The sequence below is a fragment of the Aquarana catesbeiana genome, linkage group LG09, assembly GCF_042186555.1.
Source record: "Aquarana catesbeiana isolate 2022-GZ linkage group LG09, ASM4218655v1, whole genome shotgun sequence".
In the NCBI taxonomy this organism is placed as follows: Eukaryota; Metazoa; Chordata; class Amphibia; order Anura; family Ranidae; genus Aquarana; species Aquarana catesbeiana.
This window is the reverse complement of record NC_133332.1, coordinates 178,194,287-178,207,081: the sequence shown is the minus strand read 5'-3', so window position 1 is coordinate 178,207,081 and position 12,795 is coordinate 178,194,287.

Below are 12,795 nucleotides of genomic sequence, written 5' to 3'. Positions count from 1 at the left end.
TTCTTTGCTAACTTCCTTCATTTCTTCTTTCTCTTCTCTTTTCTTATCCTCTTTTTTCTGTTCCCTTCTTTCCTTCCCCTTCACTATCCCCTCCACTTTTTTTCTCTCTCACTTCCTTTCCTTTCACATCACACCTCCCCATGTTCTGCAGGACACTCCTGTATTTCTTGTACCCCAGCCTACTACCTTATACTTTCATTACAATGGGATATGAACCATTTAAGTTTTATAAATACACATATTCATGTATCTTACTATGGTGTACACGCTACGTAGGACTTTTAGATGATTGAGTATACCTTTATAAATATATTTACATCTATACATTCTATTATAGAGAGTATGCCCTGCTAGATCCATGGGTTACACTTGGGCTGACATCCTTTTTACCTTTTTTCTGTTTTGCTTTTACTCTCTTTTTCATGCTCTGCTGGACACCCTGCACCCACCATACTCAAGCATACTATTGTATATATTTTTGGATATGGCTACTGCCACTATCTTAGATATAGATACATTTTTGTTATACTTTATTACAGTGAGTACGCTCTCCAACTATTATGGGTGACAGTCGGGTCCATCTTTCTTTTCTCCATTCACTCGCCATGCCTGCCCTGTGCCTGATCCTGGACCTCCGCGTCGTGGTCTCCTCCCCCTCAGCTCCCGGGGGAGATGCATTCCCGCCGCCCCCTGCCTGGGGCCGCCCTCTTTGGGGTCAAGTGCCTGACAAGTAGGTATCGGATTACTAGCTCTGACTTCATGTTGTTGTCCTACTACAAACCATACTTCAATACATTTTTACTTGTTATTACAGACATCAGATATACACATCAGCCCCTGATGAAGCGAGGAGAGCTCGCGAAACGCGTCGGGTTAGAGATGTATCATGTATATCTGTACTTTTTATACTTTGATGTTATGTCATGATGGTTATGTCTTTAGGACCATTTTACCATGTTGCTGTTCTTATGTAACTGTCACCTATGTTTATGACCTGTACTGGATGATATTTATTCCAATAAATCTTGTTACTTATATACTCTTTCTATTTATATGTGATCACCATGGACACTTCATTTAAAGTCCCACGGGCAAAAATTCCTTGTTTCTTTATGCAATATAGGGATGGAGGTGTCTCATGTTAGGGAGCAGCTCTCAGACTTTCTCCTTTTTCTATTGAACCCAGGTGGAAGACACCACATGCCCTGAGTCTGTTGCCGCTCCTAGATCCAGTTTATAAATATATCAATATATACACATATATATACTTTGACTACCCATTGACAATATGACATGTTTTTTCAAAGGTGACTTCCCTTCTCTACTTGCGGACCTGGCTTCATGTGTGTGGCTCCGGGTTCTGGGGGTGGCGGTTCGTTTCCCCCCGGGAGCTGCGATGCACAAATGGGGTTTACTTTCCCCTGCTGTCTCCGCCTCCCCATTCCGGAAGGGGCGGAGCCATCAGTGCATCGGCGTCATGCCGTGTGCCCCAGTGAGAGACTTCCGCATTAGCGATGTCTCCACTTCCTGAGCACTGTTAACATCCGGACGATGGGCGGGTGCCTCTGCTGTGTCCCGCCGCACGCTGGCGGGCGCGGTGTGTGCGGCTTCCCCCCCACCGACGTTTGTATGACGTTGGGGGCGGAGGCTACGGCGGACGTCCGGGTATTTAGGCGGGGGTTCTGGCATGGTCAGTCTTCTCTTCATTTGGCTCCTTCCACACACTGGTGAGAGACCATACTGGTAGGCATCACCATTATACTCTAATTTATACATGTTACCTCACCAATGCACTCATGATTCATATAAGTACACCTTGGAAATATCACTTGCAACTTTTTGATTTTTATTTCTGCTCACTTATTATTTCTTACTTACCTGTTTGTTTGTACTCCCCTCTTCTTCACTTCTGCAGTCTTTCTTGTCCTTTTTCTTTGCTAACTTCCTTCATTTCTTCTTTCTCTTCTCTTTTCTTATCCTCTTTTTTCTGTTCCCTTCTTTCCTTCCCCTTCACTATCCCCTCCACTTTTTTTCTCTCTCACTTCCTTTCCTTTCACATCACACCTCCCCATGTTCTGCAGGACACTCCTGTATTTCTTGTACCCCAGCCTACTACCTTATACTTTCATTACAATGGGATATGAACCATTTAAGTTTTATAAATACACATATTCATGTATCTTACTATGGTGTACACGCTACGTAGGACTTTTAGATGATTGAGTATACCTTTATAAATATATTTACATCTATACATTCTATTATAGAGAGTATGCCCTGCTAGATCCATGGGTTACACTTGGGCTGACATCCTTTTTACCTTTTTTCTGTTTTGCTTTTACTCTCTTTTTCATGCTCTGCTGGACACCCTGCACCCACCATACTCAAGCATACTATTGTATATATTTTTGGATATGGCTACTGCCACTATCTTAGATATAGATACATTTTTGTTATACTTTATTACAGTGAGTACGCTCTCCAACTATTATGGGTGACAGTCGGGTCCATCTTTCTTTTCTCCATTCACTCGCCATGCCTGCCCTGTGCCTGATCCTGGACCTCCGCGTCGTGGTCTCCTCCCCCTCAGCTCCCGGGGGAGATGCATTCCCGCCGCCCCCTGCCTGGGGCCGCCCTCTTTGGGGTCAAGTGCCTGACAAGTAGGTATCGGATTACTAGCTCTGACTTCATGTTGTTGTCCTACTACAAACCATACTTCAATACATTTTTACTTGTTATTACAGACATCAGATATACACATCAGCCCCTGATGAAGCGAGGAGAGCTCGCGAAACGCGTCGGGTTAGAGATGTATCATGTATATCTGTACTTTTTATACTTTGATGTTATGTCATGATGGTTATGTCTTTAGGACCATTTTACCATGTTGCTGTTCTTATGTAACTGTCACCTATGTTTATGACCTGTACTGGATGATATTTATTCCAATAAATCTTGTTACTTATATACTCTTTCTATTTATATGTGATCACCATGGACACTTCATTTAAAGTCCCACGGGCAAAAATTCCTTGTTTCTTTATGCAATATAGGGATGGAGGTGTCTCATGTTAGGGAGCAGCTCTCAGACTTTCTCCTTTTTCTATTGAACCCAGGTGGAAGACACCACATGCCCTGAGTCTGTTGCCGCTCCTAGATCCAGTTTATAAATATATCAATATATACACATATATATACTTTGACTACCCATTGACAATATGACATGTTTTTTCAAAGGTGACTTCCCTTCTCTACTTGCGGACCTGGCTTCATGTGTGTGGCTCCGGGTTCTGGGGGTGGCGGTTCGTTTCCCCCCGGGAGCTGCGATGCACAAATGGGGTTTACTTTCCCCTGCTGTCTCCGCCTCCCCATTCCGGAAGGGGCGGAGCCATCAGTGCATCGGCGTCATGCCGTGTGCCCCAGTGAGAGACTTCCGCATTAGCGATGTCTCCACTTCCTGAGCACTGTTAACATCCGGACGATGGGCGGGTGCCTCTGCTGTGTCCCGCCGCACGCTGGCGGGCGCGGTGTGTGCGGCTTCCCCCCCACCGACGTTTGTATGACGTTGGGGGCGGAGGCTACGGCGGACGTCCGGGTATTTAGGCGGGGGTTCTGGCATGGTCAGTCTTCTCTTCATTTGGCTCCTTCCACACACTGGTGAGAGACCATACTGGTAGGCATCACCATTATACTCTAATTTATACATGTTACCTCACCAATGCACTCATGATTCATATAAGTACACCTTGGAAATATCACTTGCAACTTTTTGATTTTTATTTCTGCTCACTTATTATTTCTTACTTACCTGTTTGTTTGTACTCCCCTCTTCTTCACTTCTGCAGTCTTTCTTGTCCTTTTTCTTTGCTAACTTCCTTCATTTCTTCTTTCTCTTCTCTTTTCTTATCCTCTTTTTTCTGTTCCCTTCTTTCCTTCCCCTTCACTATCCCCTCCACTTTTTTTCTCTCTCACTTCCTTTCCTTTCACATCACACCTCCCCATGTTCTGCAGGACACTCCTGTATTTCTTGTACCCCAGCCTACTACCTTATACTTTCATTACAATGGGATATGAACCATTTAAGTTTTATAAATACACATATTCATGTATCTTACTATGGTGTACACGCTACGTAGGACTTTTAGATGATTGAGTATACCTTTATAAATATATTTACATCTATACATTCTATTATAGAGAGTATGCCCTGCTAGATCCATGGGTTACACTTGGGCTGACATCCTTTTTACCTTTTTTCTGTTTTGCTTTTACTCTCTTTTTCATGCTCTGCTGGACACCCTGCACCCACCATACTCAAGCATACTATTGTATATATTTTTGGATATGGCTACTGCCACTATCTTAGATATAGATACATTTTTGTTATACTTTATTACAGTGAGTACGCTCTCCAACTATTATGGGTGACAGTCGGGTCCATCTTTCTTTTCTCCATTCACTCGCCATGCCTGCCCTGTGCCTGATCCTGGACCTCCGCGTCGTGGTCTCCTCCCCCTCAGCTCCCGGGGGAGATGCATTCCCGCCGCCCCCTGCCTGGGGCCGCCCTCTTTGGGGTCAAGTGCCTGACAAGTAGGTATCGGATTACTAGCTCTGACTTCATGTTGTTGTCCTACTACAAACCATACTTCAATACATTTTTACTTGTTATTACAGACATCAGATATACACATCAGCCCCTGATGAAGCGAGGAGAGCTCGCGAAACGCGTCGGGTTAGAGATGTATCATGTATATCTGTACTTTTTATACTTTGATGTTATGTCATGATGGTTATGTCTTTAGGACCATTTTACCATGTTGCTGTTCTTATGTAACTGTCACCTATGTTTATGACCTGTACTGGATGATATTTATTCCAATAAATCTTGTTACTTATATACTCTTTCTATTTATATGTGATCACCATGGACACTTCATTTAAAGTCCCACGGGCAAAAATTCCTTGTTTCTTTATGCAATATAGGGATGGAGGTGTCTCATGTTAGGGAGCAGCTCTCAGACTTTCTCCTTTTTCTATTTTCACCCCAGGGATTAGGGTGCACTAGGTCCAGGACCATAAAGGACACTCAGGGTAAACAGTGGTATGCATGTGACATGTCTCCCAAGGGGAAGTTCAGGATCACTTTGTCGCATACTTTGTATGTGACAATAGATGCGCTGACAGAATTTTTGCATAGTCTTACCCACATAGAAGCAACCACATTCACATTGCAAGAGGTAAATTACCCCTGCGGTTTGACAGTTAATGACATGTTTAGGAAAAAATGCGGCCATTAGGTAGTCGCATATGTCCACTCGTATCGAAGAATTGACAATGTGAAAAGGAGCCACAGGGTAAGGGTAGAAGGAGTTTGTATGAATCACCACATGTGTCCTCAGTATTCAGTTTGGACCAGCGGGTCATCCAGAGATGGCACCCATCTGTAGGTGATCAGGGGGGCCGGAGGGACAAACTGGGTGACCCACCGTGGGATCCGAGGTTAGCAAGTACCAGTACTGGCTTAGAACACGTCTAACCTTCTTATGTTTGGTTGAATATTTAGTAATAATCCTAGTAGTGTCAGCATTTTGTACCTTTTGTTTTAGTAAAGAGGAGATTGTGTCTGGTAGTCTGAGCTTCTCGATTGAAGGCTTTTTTCAAGCACTTATGGCTATATCCTCTCTCTAATAAGCATTGGCCTCCTTAATATAGGTTTCCTCACTTAAGTAATTCCTTGCCACTCGGAGGTACTGACTAGGGATGGGCAGAACACCCCCATTCGGTTCGCAGCAGAACATGCGAACAGGCAAAACATTAGTTTGAACACGCGAACACCGTTAAAGTCTACGGGACACGAACGTGAAAAATCAAAAGTGCTAATTTTAAGGGTTAATATGCAAGTTGTTGTCATAAAAAGTGTTTCGGGACCTGGGTCCTGCCCCAGGGGACATGTATCAATGCAAAAAAAAGTTTTAAAAATGGCTGTTTTTTCAGGAGCAGTGATTTTAATAATGCTTAAAGTGAAACAATAAAAGTGAAGTATTCCTTTAAATTTCATACCTGGAGGTGTCTATAGTATGCCTGTAAAGTGGCACATGTTTCCCGTGTTTACAACAGTCTGAGAGCAAAGTGACATTTCTAAAGGAAAAGAAATTCATTTAAAAGTACTAGCGGTACGCCGGCACTTATAATGAATTGTCGGATCTCTGCAATACTCATAAAAGTCACTGAAAAAAATGGCCTTGGATTCCCCCACAGTGCATTACCAGGCCCTTTTGGTCTGGTATGAATATTAAGAGAAACCCCGAACCAAAATTAAAAAAAAAAAATGTGTGGGGGTCCCATCAAATTCCATACCAGGTCCTTTAGGTCTGGTATAGATATTAAGGGGAAGCCTGCACCAAAATAAAAAAAATGGCATGGGGGTCCCCTAAAAATCCATACCAGACCCTAATCCGAGCACGCAACCTGGCAGGCTGCAGGAAAAGAGGGGGGACGAGAGAGTGCCCCCCTCCTGAACCGTACCAGGCCACATGCCCTCAACATGGGGAGGATGTCCCCATGTTGATGGGGACAAGGGCCTCATCCCCACAACCCTTGCCTGGTGGTTGTGGGGGTCTGCGGGTGGGGGCCTATCGGAATCTGGAAGCCCCCTTTAACAAGGGGACCCCCAGATCCCACCCCCCTGTGTGAAATGGTAAAGAGACGGTTTTTGACAATTCCTTTATTAATGTCTTCTTCTTTCCCCGCTTTTCTTTCATCTTCTTCTGGTCTTCATTTGGTTTTCTTCCTCCATCATGTTCTTCCACTGCTTCTTCCTCTTCTAAATCTGATCCTCTGCTTCTTCCTTCGGTCTTCTCGTCCGCATCTTCCTCCGGCCTCTTCTTCCCCGCTTCATTCTCCTGTGTGATGCTTCTGTTCCTCTGACAGTTCTTATACAATTGAGGACGGGACCACCCGGTGACCCCGCCCCCTCTGACCAGACAATTCATTATAGCTGCCGGCGCTACCGCTGTTACTTTTAAATGACTTTTTTCTCCTTTAGAAATGTAATTTTGCTCTCGGACTGTTGTAAACACGGGAAACATTCACCACTTTACAGGCATACTAAAGTACTAGCGGTAGCGCCAGCAGCCTGGGGTTCCCCCACAGTGCATTACCAGGCCCTTTGGGTCTGGTATGAATATTAAGGGGAACCCTGAACCAATGTTTAAAAAAAAAATGCGTGGGGGTCCCCCTAAATTCCATACCAGGCCCTTCAGGTCTGGTATAGATATTAAGGGGAACCCCGCACCAATTTAAAAAAAAAATGGCATGGGGTCCCCCTCAAAATCCATACCAGACCCTTCAGGTCTGGTATGGATTTTAAGAGGAACCCCATGCCAAAATGTCAAAAAAAATGGCGTGGGGTCCCTCCTAAAAATCCATACCAGACCCTTATCCCAGCACGTAACCTGGCAGGCCGCAGGAAAAGAAGGGGGGAACGAGAGAGTGACCCCCCTCCTGAACCGTACCAGGCCACATGCCCTCAACATTGGAAGGATGTCCCCATGTTGATGGGGACAAGGGCCTCATCCCCACAACCCTTGCCCGGGTGGTTGTGGGGGTATGCAGGTGGGGGGCTTATCAGACTCTGGAAGCCCCCTTTAACAAGGGGACCCCCAGATCCCGCCCCCCCTGTGTGAAATGGTAACGGGGTACAAATGTACCCCTACCATTTCACAAAAAAAGTGTCAAAAATGTTAAACAATACAAGAGACAGTTTTTGACAATTCCTTTATTAATGTCTTCTTCTTTCCCTGCTTCTTCTTCCATCCTCTTCTGGTCTTCATTCGGTTTTCTTCCTCCATCTTATTCTTCCCCCGCTTCTTCCTCTTCTTCCTCCGATCCTCTGCTCCTTCCTTCGGTCTTCTCATCCGCATCTTCCTCCGGCTTCTTCTTCCCTTCTTCGTTCTTCGGACTATCCACATCCATGGGAGGTTCCCGCTGTGTGACGCTTCTGTTCTTCAGACAGTTTTTATATAATTGAGAGCGGGGCCACTCGGTGACCCCGCCTCCTCTGGCATCACGGGGAAAGCCATAGGGAAGTCCCTGTGAAGTCCCCGTGCGTCAGAGGGGGGTGGGGTCACAGGATGGCCCTGCCCTCAGTTATATAAGAACTGTCAGAAGAACAGAAGCATCACACAGCGGGAACCTCCCATGGATGCGGATTGTCTGGAGAACGCTGGAAAGAAGACGCCAGAGGAAGATGCAGATGAGAAGACCGAAGGAAGAAGCAGGGGATCAGAGGAAGAAGTGGAAGAAGAAGCGAGGGAAGAACAAGATGGAGGAAGAAAACCGAATGAAGACCAGAAGAAGATGCGAGAAGAAGCAGGGAAAGAAGAAGGCATTAATAAAGGAATTGTCAAAAACTGTCTCTTGTCTTTTTTAACATTTTTGACACTTTTTTCTTGAAATGGTAGGGATACATTTGTACCCCATTACCATTTCACACAGGGGGGGTGGGATCTGGGGGTCCCCTTGTTAAAGGGGGCTTCCAGATTTTGATAAGCCCCCCCGCCCGCAGACCCCCACAAACACCGTGCAAGGGTTGTGGGGATGAGGCCCTTGTCCCCATCAACATGGGGACATCCTCCCCATGTTGAGGGCATGTGGCCTGGTACAGTTAAGGAGGGGGGCACTCTCTCATCCCCTGCTTTTCCTGTGGCCTGCCAGGTTGCGTGCTTGGATAAGGGTCTTGTATGGATTTTTAGGGGGACCCCCACACCATTTTTTTTTAAATTTTGGAGCAGGGTTCCCCTTAAAATCCATACTAGACCTGAAAGGCCTCCAGCACCATGTCCGGGAAAAAGTTTACACCGGCTCCTCGGTAAACTGAAAAATCTACCCTTTGTCCTGAATTCCCAATGTTTTTTTCAGTTTATCATTCAGCTCTGTGAAGGAGTAATGAGATTTTAATGGGATCAGTGGGGGGTAAATTTTATCAATATTTTTATTAACTTCAACTATACGTTTTTGATACCCTGTTTCCCCGAAAATAAGACCTAGCGTGATTGTCGGTGATGGCTACAATATAAGCCCTACCCCCCAAATAAGCCCTAGTTAAAGTCCTTGTAGGTCTTATTTTCAGGGTAGGGCTTATTTTCGGGGAAACAGGGTAGGGCTTATTTGGGGGGTAGGGCTTATATTGCAGCCATCACCGACAATCACGCTAGGTCTTATTTTCGGGGAAACAGGGTACTCCTCAACAAGAAGAATCTTCATTTTGTTGGAACAGTTTTAAACTATTTTCCCAAGCTCCTTTGAAAACCGGATCTACAGTATGTCCTCAAAGGAGGGAAAATGTTGACTTAAAGTCTTAATGTATTAGGATCCTCCTTTATATAGTCTTCAAAAGATTTGATGTGCCAGTAAATAAAAGAGATTTTCTTTCAAGCCACTTGATTAAATTAAAAAAGATGACGGAAAGTTCTAACCCAACAGATCCCATTCTTTCCCTTGATAGTCTGCCATAATGTCTTGTTAGTCTGTATATGCAACACTATTGACTAAATAGAGGGGCAAAAAGAATGGGTATTTGCTACATGATTAATTAACATAAATAAGATTAGCTTGGTTTTTAAATATCCAGAGACTAACTGCCAAATCCCTGAATGTAAAAGTGGAACAAAGAAAGGAGCCCCAACGGGACTTTGGAGGCAGTTAGCAACCAGATAACGAGAGTACAGTAGAGTCAAATACAAGAATCTTATTCAAAAAATCTAAAATAGTGATTACAATCACAAAGTACAGATTTAAAAACAAAAATAACCATACAGATATAGGTCCAACACCCTATAGCTCATATTCTGGAACCCAAGGTAGGTCTCATGGGGTTGAGGACCAAACCGGCAGGGGAGTTCACAAGAAGATTCCCAACAGGTTTTGAAAATATAACAAAAATTCCTTCTTTAGGGGGAGATCAGAGCAAGGTATAATGGTCTAAGAGTGTAATAATACCATGTGAGTATATGCATAGATGCACTGGTATGTAGTTAATGTCATTACAGATAAACCATCCAGTAAAGCAGCAGATCTTAAGTACTCACGATGTATGGCTATGTCAAACAAAATAATGATTATCTCCCGAATGTGCCCCAACGCATTGTGCCCACAGGTGGAATAATGGGTCACAGGATATGGATATCCCACACAGAAAAATGAGCACATGAAAGCCATATGAAAGCTAACCAGCAATGATATCAGTTGGTGCTCACAAGGATCACATAGAAGGAACCAATCCAAATGGTAGTAATAGAGATATTATTTAGAAGAGTTGGCATACAACATATATAAGGGTGCTTATATATGCAACCTATATGTGTATTACTTTCACATTTTGACAGCAGTGGGGTAAGGAAGAAAATGGTATAGAGAGAAGAAGAAGGAAGAGAGGGTAGGAGAGAGGGGGAAGGAAGGGGAGGAAGGGGAGGAAAAAGGAGGAAAGGGAAAACATAAAAAGAAAAAAAGAGGGAAAAATAGAGGATGTGGCTCAAATGCCTGGGCAATACACATAGGGATGAAGAGCAAAGATATAACACAAAGGCTTTCAGCAGCTCTAGGAGTTACTGTAGATAAGTGCAGCCCTTTGCTGGCTGCGTAATGAATGTAACCATTTTATCATGGCATGATCAAGTATATTTTTTGAAACAATGCAAAAGCTTTATATAACTATGCAGTATACCCCCACAGAATTGCTTATAAGAAAATTTGAACTAGAAGAAAAAGTTGAAGCATTTGAGGACACAGAACCTCAATTTAATCCAGACAGAGGTCAATACTGTCATGACCACTAATTCCTTGCTGCAAGCACTATCACAGTTACAACAGGACACATCTAATCACCAGTATGATGTGTTCACAGGATGGTCTCCCACAGGTGTTCAGATAATGACAAGTATAATGTACCCAATTGATATATGCACTATTGTTCTTGTGTTGTTGTTAATATACAATCTTTATTTGATATGTACCTTTAAAACCAAGGTTGGGGGGCAGGAGGCGGAGCCTAGCGGAGCAGACATGCATTGTTAGAGCTCCACACCGCTGAGGAGAGAAGAGAAGGACAAAGCGGAACCTGCAGGCTCAAAAGGTATCCATTTGAACCTTTTTGCCCCAGGGAACAAACTGTGAAAGTTTGGGCAGGAAATATGGTACTGGGAGGAAACCGTGGCAGAAATAAAAATCACCTCACAAAGAGCTCACAGGCACTCACTGCAGCTGAAGCAGCTCCAGTCACCTCACAAGATACAGCATCAGGGCGCTCTCACAGACAGTAAATGTCACAGCAAGACTCTCCATTTGAGTCAGATACAGAACAAATCCTCTCACAAACTTCTCCACAAGCCTCCTCAGTATCCCCAGTAATATTATTACAATTTGAAAAGATGCTTCATAAGGCTTTAAAACAAACCTCAGACCAAATAACAAAAAGCCTAACCAAAGAAATAAGAGAGCTGGGAAACCGCACCGCAGCCTTAGAAATAAAAATGGATGAAATTGAAATTACAACCCAAGAAAATATAACAGAATTGGAACAATTAAAAAAAGAGAATTTAATACTTCAAACTAAGCTTGAAGATTATGAAAATAGAGCCAGACGTTCAAACTTGCGCATAAGGGGAATACCTGAAACTGTGACAGACCTGCAATCTACTATTACTGCTCTATTACAAGAACTAAAGCCAGATATCCCTATTGAACGTTTAGAACTGGACAGAGTACACAGAGCCCTCACAGCCAAAAAGAAAGATGGACCCCCACGTGATATAATCACAAAATTTCATTATTACAGAACGAAAGAGTAAATACTAATTGCTGCAAGAGAAAAAAAGGAACTTAATTTTCAAGGACACAATTATCAAATTTTTGCTGACCTATCCCAACTTACTATTACTAAAAGACGATCCATGAAACCCCAACTAATGGAACTGCAACGCCACAACATTATGTATCAATGGGGCTTCCCCTTTTCAGTCAGATTTAACTACCAAGGTACAATTTACAGAAGCAGATCAGCAGATGAACTACAACAAACCCTTTTAAAATTAAATCTGACAGAACCCACAAGCAGCAACACTCCCACACGCAGAAGAATGGCATCATCTTCACTTTCAGGCAGCACCCAGAAAATTTCAGAACAAAATGGGAATCATCATTCTCACAAAAGAGGCCGTTATGCCACATCATCCATGGACCAAGAAGATTCAATGGACTGACATCCTAATTCCTGATATCTCTTCATTTATTATACTAAGAGATGGTTCTCTATAAAAAACCTGTATTTATAACTGAATGTAACTGCATTCTGATAGTCACACACTGTGTGGGATCATGTTACATTCCAGTTATATTTCTTATTACTTCTGATTCATATAGCCTTAGAATATATAAGTGAAATAAGGAAATTCTTGTTCAGTTATATATTATCAGGTAATAACAATAGATTTATTACTTTTTAGGACAAATATGTTCAATAATCCAGAAGTAATGGAAGCTTTTTCTTTCTTTTCTTAAAACAAATATATTATTACCTAACTAGTTCCTATAATTATGTTTTTGTTTATTCTAATCTGAAGCAATACAACCTCACTTTTATGAGTTAACATATCTAAACAGTTGCATATGAATAAAATATGTAATTGTTTACTCTAAAAGGGTTAAAATCCCAAAATAATTCAAACTATCTTCATCAATACCAAAGTTATTAAGAGTACCTTTCTAACTGAATTATTTAGCCTAGGGCAAGACTAACCA